General features: G+C 38.6%; 1 long non-coding RNA gene across 1 annotated transcript in view; it reads left to right on the top strand.

Moving 5' to 3' along the window:
- Nucleotides 1-16,370: 16,370 nt before the first annotated feature.
- Nucleotides 16,371-20,882, top strand: part of LOC136710082 (uncharacterized) — a 52,329-nt gene continuing 47,817 nt past the window's right edge. The window contains exons 1-2 of the long non-coding RNA XR_010804565.1: nucleotides 16,371-16,495; nucleotides 18,595-18,786. This is a non-coding gene — a long non-coding RNA (uncharacterized lncRNA). The remainder of the gene's footprint in view (nucleotides 16,496-18,594; nucleotides 18,787-20,882) is intronic.

The following is a 20,882-nucleotide window of genomic DNA, read 5'->3' as shown; positions in this document are numbered from 1 at the left end:
GTGTTCCTCTTTGAAGGATTGGCACCCCCTCCAGGGTGTGTTACCGCCTTGCGCCCAATGATTTCAGGTAGGCTCTGGACTCACCGCGACCCTGAACTGGATAAGCGGTTACAGATAATGAATGAATGAATGAATGAATGAATGAATGAATGAACTGTTTTCATATTTGTAATTTGTTATTAATTAATGTAATTTCAAAATACCTTTTGTTTTTGTGACTTAAACCAGTGTAATATTACTGTAAATTTCAGTGAATAAATGAAGCAGACAGCTTATATAAGAAACCTATCTAAAACCTATATGAGAAATTCCAATCTATTTCTCCAGCAAATAGATCAGCAAAGAGTGTTCTCATGAATAAAATACCTGGTCATATCAATCAAAATTAAATGTATGGGCTGACTATACGTACCGCCCTGTAAGATCTACTACTGCCTTTTAACAGACATTTTGGACAGGTATTGCAGTTAGTTGTTATATTAAATATTTTTAACATTAAAAAATGGTGTGGTCAAAATCTGTCATTTCAAAAAGTGGTGAGGACATGTCCCCAGCTTAAACTGCATCTATTTTATTTGGTCAAAAATATACTGAATCCATACTATTCAGTATGCACAATACAGGCCAAATGCCCTTCACAAAGCTTGGGCTTTGCCTTTGTTCCTTTGAGAATAAGTTAGCAAGGTTTCTCACAATGCCTCAGTAAAAAAAAAAAAAAAAAAATAACCCAGATGGGTGCCAGGAAACAGGGCCTGACTGTTTTTAGATTTGCTTCCATTATCATGCTCAATAAGAGTGGAGTGATTTCCAAGGAGCTCACAAAAAAAAGCACTTTATAAATCTGTATGTGAATGCAGCTTCTCCTTCACTCTGATCTTCCATCTCTGGCTGAATGACTTGCCTTGACACACAAAAAAGAGAAAGACCAACCTGGAGCTTCTCTTTATAACACACTGATTCAAACCACTCCCAGCAGCTCCACTGTGTTTGATGCCTCACACTGACTGATAGCTTATCTACATGTGGAGCACAGACTTAAATAAGAGCCAGCTGAAGAGACAGAACGCCCATACACGCACTTCAAACTACTACTGCTTTCCTAAAATCCCTCTAATTAACTCACTGTGGTTCTCTAAATGGGAACCCTTAATTCATATGACTTACATGATTCCAAAGTTTGTTTTTTTTCATATGCACAAAAAAAAAAAAACAGTTGCACTCCACAACCCTACTTCACAAAATATAGGACAGTGTGCAATGTCAATGAAAACAAAACATAAAATTTAATAGCGAGTGTATATAGTTGTGCAATTCAAGCAAAATTCAACACTGAAGCATAACCGATTGAGATCTAAAAACATTCAGAGTGATCTGGTGATATGAATTGTAGAAAAACATTTTTGTTTACACTGGTGGTGATCACAAGGGTCACAAGGGCTACAATTCAAACACAGCCATAGTTCTACTACTCAGACAAAAGAACTTACTTTTTATATGAGGTTAACATGTAATATTTCTAATGATAAATTAGTGCTAACTAAGAAAAAATAAGTATATTTTACATTATAACATTAAATGGCCAAAACATTTGTGGACCCATTGAAAATGTGCTCTGAAATGAAAAGTATTGATAGGGCATTTTTCCCACTTTGCTGCAGTAGAAACCTCTACACTTCGGGAAATATTTTTCACTAAGCATTTGAACATTTCTGTGAGGATTAGATTTCATTCAGCCACATGAACATTTGTAAGGTTGTGTACCCACAATTCATCCCAACTCCTTCACTCCCTTAAAGGTCAGGACCCATACACAATAACAACAGAGCGGTTATTAGGTGGTTGATCATTCTCAACACTGCAGTTACACTAATGTGGCGGTGTTAGTGTTACACTGATAGGAGTGGATCAGACACAGCAGTGACCTTAGTGACCAACAGTCCACCAACCTATCAAAATGTCTAGAAACTATGTAGATGTGTGTAAAATATTGACCATTGAGTGGGCACAATATTGAAAATGTAGTTTCAGCAAGACAACAATCACAAATATACAGACAAAATAAAGATTGTGGTGACGATACTTCCCTGAATCCCATTTCTACATGTCTGAATCCTTGGCTTCTCACACTGTATGAGATACTGAAGACACACAAATGCTGAAAGTTACCCTTAAGCTCAGCACAACAGGGTGAGTCCAAACAGGCCCAGAAAAAGACTCATTCAAACTACTCTCATGGAAAACACCCCCTCCAAACGCCCCCTCCTGGCTCTGTTGTAGCTGAACAGCCGGGGAATACTGCGGAGCCTCTGCCAATCATCCACGCTGTCTGGGAGGCCTGAGAAGTGGAGGATGGATGGTATCAGCAGGCAGCAAACAGAGAAGAGACCGAGGCGCTGGTGCCGTGACTACTGCAGCAGTGAGGAGTCCATTATCCGCTCAGCAGATAAGGTTAATGCTGAGGCAGGAGCTCAGAGCAAGCCCCTGTCATGAATCTCCCAGAAAGGTCAATCACATTCCGGGATGCTTTTGATATTTTATACAGATTGCTCACTGTTCAATCGAAGGGTGGGCACTCAGACCCCAGGCCAGTGCATCTTTATTCTAAAACAGGGGAAAAGAAAGAAGCAGCGCATATTAGGTGTGTGTGTGTTTGCAAAGACTGAGCATCCCAATGTCAAAAATAAGCTATAGGTTCTATGTAGACTTGAGGCTGCGTTAAATGCAGAGGAGAGAAGAGTAGCCTAAATCCAAACTTCAACATTTCCTCTCAAAAGGTATTCACAGGTTTGTCCACTACTTTGATGGAGGAACTGGTTTTGGATTTCTGGGAAGGCTTTATACTAGGCTTCAGAACATTGCTGTGAGGGTTTGATAGCATTCAGTGAGCTTTTGTGCTGATGTCCTGGGTCACTCTTCCCACAGCAATTGGATTGTTCCTTACTTCAGCTTTAAACATCCCCACTTCAGAAAACACAGTTCCACTGCTCCACAACAAAATACTGGAGTCCCATTGGCCCAGATGTGGCATTCCGCTTGGTAATTTAAGCTTATGATTAAACAAATGTTTTCATTAAACCATAGGGAAAAGCCTATATTTATCTTATTTACATCTATGCAGTGGTACACTTTAAAGCTATTCTATGGTATTAATATATTTATATATTATATGCAATTTGAAGCTAAAGAGGTTATGTGTTCACTGCTGTTTTAAAGTCGTTCAGTACTGATTTGCATCTTCGTGTTCTGCTCATACTGCGATTGATTAAAAGAGCAGTGCTCTTGGGAAATGTAGTGTGATTGTTCTGTTAGTTTGGCCCTGTCAACATGTCTTTGAGTCACATCCACATAGTACAACATACTGATCTGTGATGTCACCACAGAGATTATGAGCAGTGTGCTCTCAGTCTCTGATTCTCCAGAGACAGCCTAAGTTGATTCTATTCATTACTGACGGAAAAGCAATGTGCAGTATATTATGCCTGGCCAGGTCTGCTCGCTCTCGCTCTCTCTCTCTCTCTCTCTCTCTCTCTCTCTCTCTCTCTCTCTCTCTCTCTCTCTCTCTCTCTTCTCTCTCTCTCTCTCTGTGTGTTTGTGAATCATCTAGACCCAGGTTACCTAGACAGACAGGAGCTTATGAAGTTAATTTGGTGTAAAAAATGTTAAAGAAACAACCAACACCCCCCCACCCCCACCCCCCACCAAAAAAAACAAACAAACTACTACTACTGTTTTCTGCTACTGATTTTCATTTGCATTTTGTCAGTTATGCGTGTTTATGTGTGTGTTTTGCTGTTGCTGCTCTCCTTTTCTTCTTCTTCTTATAACATTGGGTCTCAGAAAAGCAAACCAACCTAAAGTCTTAAGTCTCACCTCAACATTTCCTCAGTGCACATGCACAATAATTTAGGCACCTGGGTTGATTTCCTACACATAAACTGTAAAATAAAATGACTCAATTTCTTGTAGGCTGCCTACATGGGTTAAACGTGGGTTTCAACAAACCATTCTGATTTGCTCCACTTCAGATGTAATAAGGTGAGAATTTTACCACCCCCTCATTTATAAATCTAATCACAGTGTATTTATTTGAGAGCACAAAGGCAAGGTTAAAATGCATAAACAGACACAAGAGTGGAGGAATAAGAGAACCTAGCCAAAGGGTGAAATAATAGAGCATGTGCTCTCACACGTATTGCCACTTCACACTGAAGGCTGTGGTGAGCTGGGCTTTATTTAATGGAACAATTTCTTAAACTGGCTATTCAGAAAAAAACAATGCAGACAGGAATAAAATGTTGCTGTGGTGCTTGATCCTTGTGGTATATTGACCAAAGCATGTTACATACGTTTCATTAACTTCTGGAAAAGGGGTATAATGCATCACCTTTAAAGTTTAAAAGCTTTCTGCATTAGCTCTGTTAAAATGTTTCTGACAAAATGCAAACGAGCATTAGATCACTTGCAGAAAAAAAGTATATAACAATCTTTTGAGAATATATATTGGATTTAATATTCTAAAGTAAGCTTTGACTCTTAATATTTTGCTGGTGACATTAGTTGTGTAATTGTAAGACTTTTGGCACAAAATAAGAAGAAGAAGAAGAAGAAGAAGAAGAAGAAGAAAAGTGTATGAGTGTGAAAAACTCCATATGAAATAAAGGTTCAAGGATGAAACATACATTAGCTGCTGCATTAAATTACATGATGTGGATGTTATCACAAACACAAATCTCTTTTTCAGCCATGTATATATAGGGAAGCAAAGTGGCTAATTTGTTTGACCCTTACAAACATTAATTGCTTTGTTTAAAAAATGTTTGACCAAGAAACATTGACAGATCTTTCCTAACACTGCGCTTTATTAATGATACTGTGGAGTCTACATGTGTACAGAATACAAGTACATATGTGCGATAAATATCCTTCTACAATCTGTTTTTTTCTGTGCTACAATATCTCAGCATGAATTTATATTTACCTCTTCATCCTGCCTATTAAGGTTAGACTTTATTATGATCCATTTAAACATTTTAGACACTAACGTTAGCGTTGGGAGAGGAATGGAACTCTAGGTCCATTAGCTGCAGAGGTTAACAATCACAGGCGAGTAGTCAAGTCTGTAATTACAGCTCAGAGCACCAGCCCAAAATATCAGCAACCAACTGAACAATCATTAACAAAGAGAGCAACCTACTCATTCTTGACTAAACACCACTGGCCTGACAACCACTCAGGAATGTGAAGAATGTTCAAGTTTCCAATGCTGAAAAATCAGTGAAGTGCAGAGGACAAACCTGAGTGAGTCACAGAAAAGTCCACCTTAAATCAGTTACAGCTTCCTGCATAAATACATTAAATTCTGCTTTGGGAAGCAGGTGAGTCATAAAAACCCAATGCGTCAGTCAAGACGGAATGTGAATTCCAACCCAGATCTCAAAAACCTAGCTCAATATTTTGTGTGAAACTGGATATTTTTTGAGAGGTGTGTGATGAATAGAGATTTAAATAAATAAATAAATAAATAAATAAATAATGGAAAGTGCTCACAAGTCCCTCCAGGGTGTATTCCTGCCTTGCGCCCAATGATTCCAGGTAGGCTCTGGACCCACCGCGACCCTGAACTGGATAAGCAGTTACAGATAATGAATGAATGAATGAATGGATGAATGAAGTACTCACAATAATTAAATATGTAAAATAAATTCTGGTTTTCATCAAGCTTTCCATTATTTTTTATCCACCTTAAATAGGCAGTTACATTCTGGTGACTAAGCTTGTTCTGTTAGTTTGGCCCTGTTTCACTTTATGGTGAAGCAGTTGCATTCTTGTCACTAAGCTTCATAACAGAATATTATTTCCACCTTAAATGGTGCTGCAGTTATGACACTTAAGATATTGCATCCTCATTAAATTGTGCAACAGAAAACGTTATATTCTGGCAACTAATAGATTTTTTTGTTCCACCTGAAATGTTGCAGAAGTTACATTCAGGGAGATGAGCTAGGGTTAGGGTTAGGATTAGAATCATTTTAAGTATTTTGAACTTTTTATGTTTGCACATTGGTTTTGAAATGTTGAGGTTCTGTAACTGCCGTTTTCTAATGATGTAAAAGAAATAAACACAATAGTGTTCTGTCAGTGATGATACAGATGGAAGATGGGAAAATATCACTGCTTAAAGCTACCTGAAAAGACCAAGGTTGTTGTGTTTTGATGTGAACATTTGTGCTGTTGTCGCTATCAGCCAAACATTCATTCATTTATTCATTCTCTGTAACTTATCCAGCTCAGGGTTATGGTGGGTCCGGAGCCTACCCAGAATCATTGGGTGCAAGGCATCAGCCAAACATGATAATAAAATTTAGAATGAAATCATGAAAACTAACTTACTCTTTGTTTGTTATTTTGGTACTCACATTTAACTTTGTAATGTATTTACATGTCCAGAAACTGACATGCCAGATCCCAGTTAAAAACTAGTTTTGGAATAGCAACAAGTTCAGAAAATTCAGTTTTGCAGCTGTTTTTATTTGTGAAAATGATCGTAAACCCGACCATGTACTCATTACGCAAATGCTACAAAACCATCAAATCCTACACACCGTGACTCTTCCACCAAGCCCCAGCAGTTCCTGAAGGCAAATATTGCCATTCATTGATTTTGCTGCCCAAAGAGCATGTGGCTTTGCATCATAGATGAAGGCTTAAAAACAGAGGAGCATACGAGCCACTGATGAGTCCAAAGTAGTGGTGACCATGTTGAATACTGATAAGCTGATATCTGGAAAGGTGTGCCCATACGGAGCAGCCCCTGCGGGACCCCCTCTTTACGCAATTCTCAGATATACTTTGGCAAGTCCCTCGGAACACATCTCCTCATCTGACCTAATTAGACACGTTTACAGGAATATTCCAGTGTTTTTCAAACTTTTTGCCATCTGCTATATCAATCAGTTCAACACATTTCTATATTCATAAAAAACTGAAATGCATTGACTCAAAACTAATATTAACAAACTTTAACTCACTTTGCTTAAAATAATAATGAAAAGTCTGAGCTGTTAATGAATTCTGTGAATAAACATTTGATATGTTTGACAGTATAACCTGAGAACGTCTTCCTCAAGACTGGCGCCCCACCGTCGAAAACGAAAGGTCTGTCAATGCTCCAACTCAACGTTTAGGGCCTTACTATTGCCAAACTCAGAGTCATCAGACATCTTGCTGATTCCAATAAAGTGGCAGCTGTTCTCCTCCAAGAGACACACTGGGTGTCTGACAACAACCTCAAGCTGGCTGGGTTCCTTCTCGCTGGATCTATCCACACCAAGATATATGGAATAGCAACCTTTGTCTGGAAAGGACTAAGCTGGTCAGTAACCAGCCACTATCCAACGGGCTGCAACATGGAATGGCTGGTCACCAAAATCCAAGAAACATCTGTTGTGAATGTTCCTGCTCCAACCATCTATGCAGGAGACTTCAACTGCCAACATACAGATTGGGGATACAAACACACATCACATGACAGTGAATCGCTGAGTGAGTGGGCTTCTAACGTTGATGCACTGTTGCTCTTCGCTCCAAAAGAGACCCCAAGCTTCTTTTCTGCATGCTGAAACTCTTAAACCAACTCAGACCTTCACCATATGCTGTAGTAACAACTTGAAACCAGATAGATGTGGCTTGGACAGGTTCCCTTGTTCACATCACTGACCGTCCATCTTCGAAGTACCATCGCTGGTACAGCAGGTAGTTGGCAAACCAGTCAGGAGGTAGAATTTCAGGAAGGCAAAATAGCAGTTCTTTATAGCAGAAATGGAAGGAATAACTCTCTCCGTTGATAACTTCCCTGGTTTGTAATCTGGGTGTCGTTCTGGACTCAACTCGTTCATTTAGTGCTCACATTAGTTCTATAATCAAAACATATTTCCATCTGCGTAATATTGCCAAAATCAAGCCATCTCTCTCTCAGTCTGCTACTGAAATCCTTCTTCATGCCTTCATCTCCACCGGTTTGGACTACTGCAAAACTCTTCTCTTTGGCATCAGCTCTTCCTCTGTTCACAGACTTCAGATTGTTTTTGATCGCCTACTCACCTCTCCAACATCTTCACTGGCTTCCCATTAAGTACAGGATTCAGTTCAGAATAATTCTTCTCACTTACAAAGCACTAAATAAACTTGCTCCCTAATAGCTCTCTGCTCTTCTCCATCCCTACAAACCCATTCACACTCTCAGGTCTTCCTCAGCCGGGCTGCTCATTGTCAGCTACAGCTATGGTGATCTTGCCTTCTCTAGATCTGCTCCGTGACTCTGGAACTCTTTCCCCACTCTGGTTCAACATTCTCTGACTCTCTCTATATTCAAATCAAACCTCAAAAAAATAGCTTTTCTCCCTTGCTTATAATACTTCTCGAACTTAATCTATTCATGCTGGTTCTGTACAGTTTGTTAATGTTTTGTACTGTTTAATGTATGACTATTGTAAGTGTCTTTGAGTTTTTAAAAAGCGCTATATAAATATAATGTATTATTATTATTATTATTAAGAACTGATGGACCCAGAAGTAGCTGATGTGGACGCTGCATTCACAGCCTACTGTGAGGTCCTCCTAAGTGCAGCAAAGCACAATATCCCCTGTGGCTACAACAAGAACTATATCCCGGGTTGGGATGAGGATGAGCTCCACAGAAGAAATGGATGCAACAGCAACAGTCTTACTGCTGGATGACATGCGAAGGACCATGTAGGCTGAAGTAGTGGAATCTATCAACTAACACTGGAACAAGACGGCTTTCACCAAGGCAAGTCAACGGTGGATCAGGTAATCCTACTGACTTAGAACATCAAAGCACTTTCAGGATAATGGGAAAACTGGAGTAGTATTCCTAGACCTGACAGCCGCTTATGACACCATGTGGTATCATGGACTACATCTGAAACTATTTAGGATAATCCAGGACAGGCATATGGTGAAGATGATTATGGAGATACTATTGAAACCTAGCTTCATCGTACAGAACATATGATGGCCAGACCACCTCTCACCAATGCTGTTCAACATTTATATTCACAACCTGCCAGCTACAACATATACCAAGTATGGCTATGCAATCATCTGGCCATCATGCCTCAACACTCAACATGGAAGGTGGTGGAAGATAGTCTAAACTGAGACATGAGCATCCTGGCAGACTACGACCAGAAGTGTAGTCTGCCAGGACACTGTCCTATAAGCAACACCTGGTTAAAGTGAAGGCCAAGGTAACAGAAGGGTTTCGCTCATCCGCTGACCTGGTGGGTTCGGCTTGGGGAGCTTTCCAGCAGACCCTTCACATATCCACGCAAGCTCTTGTCCTACCCATAGCCTAATACTGTGCCCCTGCTTGGAGTAGAAGTCCACATATTAACAAGGTAGATACTGCCTTCAACCGCACCGTCTGGAATCACCCTGGCCAGTCTCAGGCGGGATGCAGCTACACTCACCCTGGCAAGATAAGCCCAGAGGTGTGATTGGCACATCCTGCACAAAGTCACAACAACACCGGCTCCACCAGGCAGGCTCAAGCCTCACCATCTCTATAATAAGGCAGCACAAGAGCCACTGTGGTCTATCCCTGAGGACTTGTCCAGGGACACCTGGCAGGCAACATCCTGGAAACAGACGTGGTAGACAGCTGGGCCCTCCCGTATCCAACAATACATCAGGAAACCAGGAGGAGGTGGGGTCGGCCGCTTCAAGTCATCTCTTAAAAAGTGGGGCCTGTCAGACACTGCAGCATGCAAGTGCGGTAAACAGATCAGACTGTTGAGCACATAATTACCGGCTGCGCCCTATACAGCCCACCCTCAGAAGCTGGTCTATTTGACCTAGGACCAGAGATGAGGATGTGACTGCATGACTCTGGGTTGACCATCTGATGATATACAAAAGACCTGAAACCTCCACCCAAAAACTTTAAAAAAATAAATGAGCCATGTACCAGTGGTAGCCATACATGTTCAGGCCGTAACACTCCCACCACCATGCTTCACAGATAAAGTGGTATGCTTTGAATCTTGTGCTACCTCCATACTGTGCTGTTGCCATCGCTCTGATACAAGTTAATCTTGCTATCATCTGACTACAAATCCATTTTCCAGACTCTGCCTCCATCCACACCTTTCTCCAGAATTGTTTATGATCTGTTGGACCAATGTATAGGGATTTTTCATAATTATGGTCAGAATTCTTGTGTCATAAGCTATAGAAGTCTTCTTTGGTTTGCCATTCCCTTAAGGTTATTAAGCAGACCAGTGCTTTTTTTCTTAATTATACTCCAAACATTTAATTTTGTAAGCCGGAAGTTGGGCAAATAACACTTTTAGCTGTTCATGGTTTCCATTTCTTTCAGTGGCACAGCCCTGGTCCTTCTGTTATTCAAATCTAACAATGCACATTTTAAACATTTTAATCAAAAAATTTAATAGTCCAGTGATTAGAGGCAAATAGATGAGATGCCTTTGTCCCAAACATTATGAAGGTCAATGTATGACTGTGACCTAAATGTTCAACTGCCCATTGGCTTCTACTAGAATTATTTTAGAAGTCAATGTGCTTTTTGTCCTTTTCTAAATAGGAAAGGGAAGCAGACTGAAATTATTGCCTGTTATAATTAACCATATGCTACCGATGCAGCAGATAGAGATTAGGCAGGAAATTGGTGGTATATTTCTTTAATGGAACATAAGCTGTGTGGTACGCATTGACTCCTCCCTGAAGACCTGAGGAGATAAATTCCCACTCCAAGAGTACAAAAGTAATCCTGAGTAAGCAGCTGGGAAAGCAGTGCTATACACAGTGTCACACAATAGCAGGGAGGATAGAGAATGTTGATGTGCATTGACTCAAAGGTGGACATTAGCTAGTGAAGTGAAAAAAAAAAATCAGGACGTGTGTCATAATGATTCTTTTCGTCTCCTCGCCAGCTTGTTTACACGTGTCCATATATTCAGCCCACAGCATTCTTGTCCTGTCCATTCATGATGAAGTCTTAAAGACTCAGGTATAAAGGGATAAAATATATCTGGGTAATAGTGTTTTTTTATGTTTAAAACCTACTGAAGGTCATAAGATAACTTTCCAGAAGTGGCATAAGAAACATAAAATACAAAAAATGTATAACTAATCTAAACTAATGTAAGACTCTCACTCACTCACGAGCAACAATAGTAGCCCAGAGCTGTACAGGGTGTTACACAAATGCAGAGAGGATGCAGTATTTTTTTTTTTTTTTTTTTTGGTGTGTGTATTGACTTATAGGGTGACATTTTACTGGTGGAGTAAAGGTTTGGGGTCAGAGTGATGTACTGTTCTTTCTTTGTTTCTCACCTTTTCTTTAGTATGATGTGAGGTGGGTGAGATCTCAAATGGATGGTGTATGTTATAATGAGGGGCTGTATGTGGTTCTACATATCACCTTACACACTCCCACAGTCCCTGCCAGTGTTGACACACACTACTTTTGAACTGAACACTCACGCTTATCTTCAGTTTCATCTGAGTGTTAAATCTATAAGAGCTGAACAAGATGAGGGCATTCATACATCATTGCTATTTTGTACTGAACCTACTGCCTCTTCTTACGCTTCCTCTTAGATGTTTCCTTTTAAAGGGTCACAGTCAAAATGAATAGAGCAAAAGCAGTCACTGTTACTTTTTAGTACATGTTATGCTTTAATTATTTCCTTATTGTTTACTATAATTTTTCATTATGCTTTATGTTGCATGTGTATGGCCTGAACCTGTCTAATAAATGCTCACGGGGGGAAAAAATCATTGCTTATGAACATACTGTACTGCTTTTGACCATTTTTACTGCATATTAAATGATTGTGTGGATATGTGCCTTTTAATGCCCTGCAATAGACTATTGCTCTGTCCAGGGTGTGTTCCCAATGATTCTGGGTAGGTTCTGGAATCAACACGTGATCCTGATAAGAAGTTCTGCATGAAAAACTTTACAGTCAAAAGGGTGTTTTAGTGGGGCATTTGTTTGTTTCAGAGATCTCTTAACATATGCAACATCAACAGTAGTAGTCTGATGGGAAAAAATATAATATGAACATAATATTCCAAGACTAGATGGCAGAAAGTCAAAGACTGTGAAAAATCTGTCTGATTCTATACAATGTGTGCAACAGAGCGGCATAAAGCATTGGTGTGATTGATGTTTATAAAGTGCTCTCATTGTATCTGAATTTATAGCCATTTTTAAAAAGTTACTGATTTCTAAAAGGCAGGAAACTCCGTATATGCCTAACTATACTTTAACCAAGTCAGATGATTCAAGGCAGAGGTTCAGTCGCTAGTCTTTGGAGTCACTGTAACACTGCCACCTTCTGGTAGCTTTATTTTTTGCAACCATTACATATTTTGATGATTGATGTTTTTAACATAAAACGCTAGACTTTGTCTGATTTATACAATTACTAATGTAAAACATTTACCTGGGTTAAAATGTAATCGCATGACTGAAGTTAGTTTATTTTAATAATAATTTAATTTCTTACCACTGTACACCAACACCACTTGTAAACACAGGTGGGTATTAATTAATTGCAGTAAATAATTAATAATTACTAAGGTATTTATATAAAATGCTGAGGGATTTGTACTTTCTTAGGCAGTTTTCAAACAAAATACTAACAAAAAAAATAATAATAAAATAAACATATTGTAGTCAATATTAGTGCATATTTAATTTGCTTTGTCATTTTGTTTTAGAACAAATTGTCCAAAAATAAAAAACTGGCCCTACAAACGTCCAATTAGTGACATATAGACTATATTAATGTCTTTTTAATGTCTATAAATATATATATATATATATATATATATATATGTGTATATATATATATATAGACATTTTTTTCCATGTAGGCCACTTATTGTTTACCATAATTCCAATTCATTAAAGCTGCTTCACAGAAGTGGCCCACATCTGCATGCACTCTGTGTAATTTTGGATATAATACAAACTAAGAATATCTTGTTATCTCCTGACCCAGACCATTACTTTAGCTGAAAACTGATAAACCTGATCCCACTTTACTGAATGATCTGTAGACCTGTCTTATTGTCATGACTCTGGTGACTAACCTTCTTCAGCTCAGATTGTTCCATTACTGAGCTGTTTAAAAATGAACTTCTTTTCTGTCTGAGTAATTTCTTAGAAAAGCACTTTTACTTCTGCTTCAGTACGACTCCACAGAGGAATAAATAGAAAGAAAACAAGAGCTGTAGATGAGGTGACTTAGTGAAGCTAAAGTGCTCCAGTTTGTCTCAAGTTAAAGTGCTTCAGCTGTCTCTTGCTCCTCATTAGCAGTGCCTCAGTACACAGGAACATTTCTTTCTCTCTCTCTCTCTCACACACACACACACACTTATTTCTGGCAGCTTTTGAATCAGATGCCTGCTCATTCATGGAAAAATAATGATAATGATGAATCACAGTCAACAACCTAAATGTATGTACTGCAAAATTACAGAGATACCACCTACACACACACAGTCACACAAAGAGAGAGAAAGAAAGAGAGAATTCAAATCGTATAAAATTATAAACATGATGATAACCATTTCCCTTCAGTTTAACAATCCAAGTTCAACACATTTTATCTAATTCAGTTGCTTATATATAGAACTGCATACAGCTCATTCCCAACACAAACCTATATAGAGACATTACTGATGGAAACATCAATACATTTACTAGAATATATATATATTTTTTTTGTTACAGGTGCCCTGCTTCATTGCTTATGAACATTCATTCATTCATTATCTGTAACCACTTATCCAGTTCAGGGTCGGGGTGGGTCCAGAGCCTACCTGGAATCACTGGGTGCAAGGCAGGAATACACCCTGGAGGGGGTGCCAGTCCTTCACAGGGCAACACACACACACACACACTTTTGAGTCGCCAATCCACCTACCAACATGTGTTTTTGGACTGTGGGAGGAAACCGGAGCACCTGGAGAAAACCCATGCGGACACCAACTCCTCACAGACAGTCACCCAGAGCGGGAATCAAACGCACAACCTGCAGGCCCCTGGAGCTGTGTGACTGCGACACAACCTGCTGCGCCACCGTGCCACCCACTTATGAACATGTTGGACTTTAATTTTCAGAACCTGCAACGATTGCAGATTGCACATCATTTCATCTGTTTTTTTTTAAAACCAATATAGGGACAATTTGAGGTATTATTTAAACTGAAAACAGATATGCTCAAGAATCCTATACAATAAATGTACAACTACAGCCTGTAACTCATCTGATGCCATACAAAGTGCGCAAATCACTTCAGTTTGTCAATTTCTGACAAAAGCACAACTGTTGGTCAGAATAGTTGTGTGGTGGACCATTATGAATGGTATTAAGAGAAAAACTCTATGATTTATAAAACAATTTTTCTTTTCTTTCTTTTCTTTTCCTGCAAACGCAACAGTTAAATTATTGAAACATTGCTGGTTCACAAACAATTGTGTGGAAACTCTGTTGTCTGGTTTGTTAATGTTCAGAAGTTCCAGTTCTTTTAAGGTGTAAAGGTATGTTTGAGAGGGGGAAATGGTGTTTGTACATGGCTAAAGTTAAACTTTTTTGTATGTTTTTGTTTTCAATGTTTAAATTGTCACAGAAACACTTTGTAATTCAAGTTGTTTGATTTGTAGTACTTTCGCTCTGTTTTTATTTTCATGCAGTTAGCACTCTGTCTGTATTTTTTTAAATATTACAGAAACACAGAGGTTTAATCCCAAAGCACTCAGTATGTTCTATGAATTACACTACGCAAGTGTAATACCGCATAATTTATATTTTGTATTCTAATACCTAAATACATCATTTATATTTATTCATATACAGGAATATGAAATCTAGTGCTAGCTGCATGTGTACATTGTAGGTTTATGACGTATGTAGTTCAGTATACAGGGAGTGAGGAACTATTTGCATTTCAGCAAGAGAGAGTGACATCAGCTGTGTGAAGCCAGCATTTCTGAAAATATCCCTTTTCCTCGTCCACACTAGAACACTCACAATGGGTTTTTCAAAAACCTCCCCCTTAGAGATTTTTTGAAAACACATTTTCAATTATTTAAAATGCTGTTTTTGTGTGGACATGGCCTTAGGGTCAGGTCTACCTACAACAAAAATATATTACCCACATATGGAGCAGGAATAATATCTTTATCTTGGTTCATGTCTTTGTTGCCCTAAAATCTCCAAAATGCTATTTTACTGAGCAGAGAGGGAAAGAGAGAAAGCCCAGCATGACATCACAAATGTGGCATTTATCAAAGCGTGTGTATTTCTTATTCATTCAAACTTTTATCATGAATGTCCTCAGTCAAACTCAGTTGGTCAGGTGCAATTTGAACAATTAAATAACCTTAAACACATTTATAAAATAGTATAATCACAATGTTAGCTTCATATATTTAAGTTTAAACAATAACATTTTTCGATATATATTAAAATTGATCTCTTTGGGCTTGTAATAAAATGTATCCATAGATCTATGTCTATAAGCAAACAATTATTTTGGAGCCTTTATTTTGAAATGTGTAACGAGTGAATGTGATCCTATTTTGTGCACAAGGTGGCGCTCGAGGCTGGAGTTTCTAATAAAATGGCCTATTGTACACAAGCTATTGAAACGTATAAAATAAAAATATGATTCAGGAAGGAGCTGAAATATGTTTAAGTTATCCAGGAGTGGCTGGTGTGAAGGCCTGGCTATTTGTAGAAGGCAAAAACATATTGTTTTGTTTTGTTTTTGTTTTTTAATAAAGGTATTGATTGAAGGTTTATATCGTTATGTCACTGAGAAGATAGATGTCTAGGTTGGTGTTGCTGTATAAAAAGAGGAAATGAAGACCTAAAGAAACTGGAAAAGACGTTAGACCCTTGCCGGTGAAGTCTCTGATTGGATGGGGGCCAGCTTTATTTTGAAGTCGGTATGCAAGTAGTTTAAACACACACACACTTTATGACCGTTTTTTCTCTAGGCTACCAGTGATTCAGTTCAACCCCTTTTTTTATTGGTATGTAGTGGTATTATTCGACTCTAACCTGTCCAGTTGTGCAGTTTATTCTCCATCTTGATGTGGCACATTCTTGACATTGTAGATTGGCGATGGCAGCTCTGCTCCTCAGTCTGATGAAGGTTTCCGTTCTTAAGCGAACCGCTCAGCAGGCCAAATGAATGGTAATGGGAAGCTTGCAGTAACATTGCACAGACAGCGTGAAAGTAGTTCTGAGTCCGAGCAAATTCAATCAAATTGCGCTTTGGTCCGGGAGCACCCTTCACCTGCAGAGGGCGCACTGCTGCACACAGAGTTTACTTCATGTGAGCAGTTTCTGCACTAAGAGGATAGAGCTTTCATTTCAGTGTTCTTCTCTGAGGATTTGAAGGCATTCATCCATTAATTAGACTAAATCAGGTATGTTAATGATTTGTTGTTTATTACAAATTCATCTCATCATACTCATACTCCAGTTTATAGATTCACTACTCCACAAACCAAAGCTTGGTTCATCTGTCAGGTTAGACTTTCTGCTTATTGCCAGAAATCCTAAACATTGGGAAAGTGTGGCATCATCTACAGATACCACAGAGAAAAAGGTTTCTGATTACTCTTTGACCGTTTTGTTTCTAAAATCTCTTTTTGAGTTTAAATACAACAAACAAAAATGTAAGTGAACAACAGTTACAAACATGGAAGGCAAGCCAAATTTGGGACACAATGGCAATTCAAAGTGATTTACAGAGCGATACAGAAAAATTACATTCATTCATTCATTCATTATCTGTAACCGCTTATCCAGTTCAGGGTCACGGTGGGTCCAGAGCCTACCTGGAATCATTGGGCGCAAGGTGGGAATACACCCTGGAGGGGGCGCCAGTCCTTCGCAGGGCAACACACACACACACACCTCCGGACACTTTTGAGTCACCAATCCACCTACCAACGTGTGTTTTTGGAACGTGGGTGGAAACTGGAGCTCCCGGAGTAAACCCACGCGGACACGGGGAGAACACACCAAACTCCTCACAGACAGTCACCCGGAGCGGGATGAACCTACAAACTCCAGGTCCCTGGAGCTGTGTGACTGTGACACTACCTGCTGCACCCATTTAAAACAATTAAAGAATATTAAAATAGAATTAAAACAGAATATATAAAAAAATAAAATAAAAATGATTAAATGTATATAATACATGATGAGTATATAATGATTAAATGCATATATATATATATATATATATATATATATATATATATATATATATATATATATATATATATATATATATATATATATTTTTTTTTTTTTTTTTTTTTTTCACAGCAATCAATTCCGGTTTCACCAAATCTATATAGTGTAAAAACTGCTTGCAAACAAATGCTAAGGAAAATATTATCTTACCCAACATTTTATTGAAATATAAGTAAACAAATACCTTGAAATTACTTTAAAAATGTACTGTTATTGCCTGGCCCTGTGAAGGACTGGCGTCCCCTCCAGGGTGTATTCCCGCCTTGCGCCCGATGATTCCAGGTAGGCTCTGGACCCCCCACGACCCTAAATTGGATAAGCGGTTACAGATAATGGATGGATGGATGGATGGATGTTATTGTCTTAGTTCATTATATTAAAAAAAGGAAAATCATGTAACTCCTGTTCCAGTAGATTCCCAGAGAATAATCAGTGTTAGAAAAACTCCTTCACTGGTTGAATCATGCTCCCATGCTTCCAAGGGAGATTCCCTCAGGTTAAGCCTGAATCCTCAGGCTTGTCTAATTATCAGAGATGGTGGCTTATAGTGAAGAGGATTCCCTCCAACTCCAGGCCTGATTAGAGGCACCCAGTGGTGGGCTAGAGCTGCCTCCTGCAGTCTAGTGTTTGCTATGGTCCCCGATGCTAGGCTCAGTGACACAAACCCTTTTACAGTAAGATCTGTTAAAGCAACAGTGTCACCCAAGTGAGGTCCAAACACCATCAGTCAACAGCTGATTACAGCCCTGATTAGCAGACCAGGGCACACAGAATATTCTTATCCCTTTCTTCGGCCTAAAACAAAAGTCTAACACTACTAATGCCTAACCCCATCACTTCCAGTGAAAATATAAAAAGTATAAAGACGTGTATACAAACAGCACACATGAAGCATGAACAAAATTAAGTGAAAATGATACGTAAAATGATAAAACCTGATATTTTAACCCAAAGCTGTTGTACGATTATTCAGTAATTAATTTTCAGCTCTGGCTTTTGTAAATTTGTTATTGTTTTCTAACACAAAATAAAGGTAAGAAAATATTACATGCATGAGACTGAGCAATTGAAATGTGGTCCCATATAGTCTTAAAAATAAAGAAGTTATCCTTTCCTTGCACAGTTCTAGAAAAAAAGCTTTAATTCCTTCATTTAAGCCCATGTTTTACTAGATTATATCTATTTTTACTAGATTATATAATTTTAAGTATTTGCAGGATTTCTTCCCAATCAAAAGTTCTCACAGGTTTCACCCCCACAGGTTTCACAGTGCCACAACCTGGGGCGGTGTGGGCATGCATTTGGTTCCTCCACAACATGTGACTCCAACCACTACTTCTTTTTGAACTGCTGTGAATATAAAAGACAGTTCAACATGCTGGAGGAGAATGCCAGCTACCCAGTGTGTGACTACCCAGACAACTGTGCCACCTAGTGCTGTGCATGCTATGAGGTGAGTTGATGAGCACACAGTGGGATAAATCATTTTTATTGTTTTGTCGCTGAAGACATCTAATAAATAGAAGTGAGTATTAAAAGTTAGCATACAGATATCCTGACCATTCAAGAGGGTTTACAAGCTTTTGTTTTAATGAACTATTCACTGAAAATATGTTAGAAAACCAAAGTTTCTTCTATTTCATCCCCTTTTCATTTTAAATATGTACTAATCCCTGCAGCTCACCATAGACCAGTTCACAAGAGAACCAAAATGCTCTGCTTAGAGTTAGACAATCCCATATGAAAAGGCTGAACAATGTCATAATGAGTTATTATGTTACCTCTAGTTATATTTTCAGTAACTGTGATAACATCTTGATGAATCAATTGCAAAATCAAACTCAAAATGTGTATCAAGACATGGGCTTGTGTCTGGTGAACAGAAGAACAAGCTGTTGATATCTCCCTATCTATTGTGACTAGCCTGAACTGTTCATTTTGATTTTGTGTGAATCATGTGGCTAATCTAGTCTCTGAGTGTTTCCTTCAGTCTTTCTTCACTCCAGTGAAGATTAATGAGGAGATTAGGGTCCAGATTGCAGACAATGTGCAGATGAGTTCACTCTAGTCTTTAATCACTGCTGTATCCCAGCTTTCACTAGGTGTCCTACTGGTCACGGAACACCTCTGTGATAGTACAGAGTCAGAGAGGTTTATATACATAAGAGTAACAGTGAACATAAGGCAACATACTTGTGAACATGCCTTATATTTTACTATCCCAAGGCTAAACAAAGGTTATGTCAGAAAAGTAGATGTAGTGCTATATCAACTTAATGCCATCATTTGGTTCATTAATCATATTCAACTTTAGAATCTAAAAATGCCCAGAAGAATTGTGGGAGGACGGTATAAAAGAAAAATTGTTGCTTGGCTCATGAAATCTTAATGAATTGATAACACTACCTAGCTAAATTCACACAAAAGTAATCAGTCAGAGCTTTGCATCATAAATCCATGACAGTTATTGTGTTCTTTGCTCTCAAGAAGTTTCCACAAGATCTCAGTAAAATATTATTGCTCAAATGTTGCTCAACGATGGCTCGGGAGACTTACTAGTGATCCACTTGAAGTTCCTTTGGAGAAAAAGCATTAGACAAAAATGAACAATTACATATTTCTGACCCAGATAAAAACAGTGTTATCAACACTGAAAAGGTTCTTAGTCATAAATGAGAAATGCTCAATCTCCTTTTTTAAATTGGATTGCAGCTAAACGTATGTATTATGATCTCATCACATAATCCAAGCAGAGTGTTTGACTTTACTGAGATCTCTACTAAAACTCAAGAGGAGACACGTAAGATTCCTGGGACCGTTTTCTCAGGACAAATATCTGAGCAGCAGGAGACTTGAGATAAAGTCTTCTTTGCCTCTCCATCTGATCATGTAGTTGTCTAGGAGAAACTACGGCAATGCAAAGATCCCTTTGTTGTTCATTCTCTCCTATGGGAAAGGGAAATGAACTTCAAAGCCTTTTGGTTGAAGACGCAACTTGACAAAGTAGATCGGCCTCAAATGCCCACAGGGTCAGCCAATCACATCAATATACGTGATAAGAAATGAACAAGACTCCCATTAGTTCATGAGATTGTGACTGGGTGATATGTCACTGTCCGACGTCCAGAGATTACTTGAAATGGGAGGCTCCAAATGCACATCAAAGGACGGGTCGCATTCTCCATCAACACACAGCGTTCATCACTCAGTCACAACTATGTGTTACACCACCGAAATGTGACTGTGTACATTGCTTGTTGCTGCACAGCAGGATTTACAGCACTTTCAGCCTAATCTTTATCTGTAGCATATGAATGATTACCTCAGATAATGATGTCCCTGTACTTAGAAATGTAAAGAAAAGTTGCTGACTTGCAATATAAACTAATTGAAAGGTGTTTTAGCACCTATTGTACATTTATTTAAACAAATGCCAAAGAAAAAGATTATGGTTAATTATTCTTTAAATACTTTCATTTGTAATGTTGGGTTGTTTACTGAAAAAAACTATTTCAAGATATGTAATGTTCCTGCTCACTACATTTATTT

Source organism: Hoplias malabaricus, chromosome 11 (genome assembly GCF_029633855.1).
Source record: "Hoplias malabaricus isolate fHopMal1 chromosome 11, fHopMal1.hap1, whole genome shotgun sequence".
NCBI lineage: Eukaryota > Metazoa > Chordata > Actinopteri > Characiformes > Erythrinidae > Hoplias > Hoplias malabaricus.
This window is presented reverse-complemented; position numbering and strand designations above follow the sequence as displayed.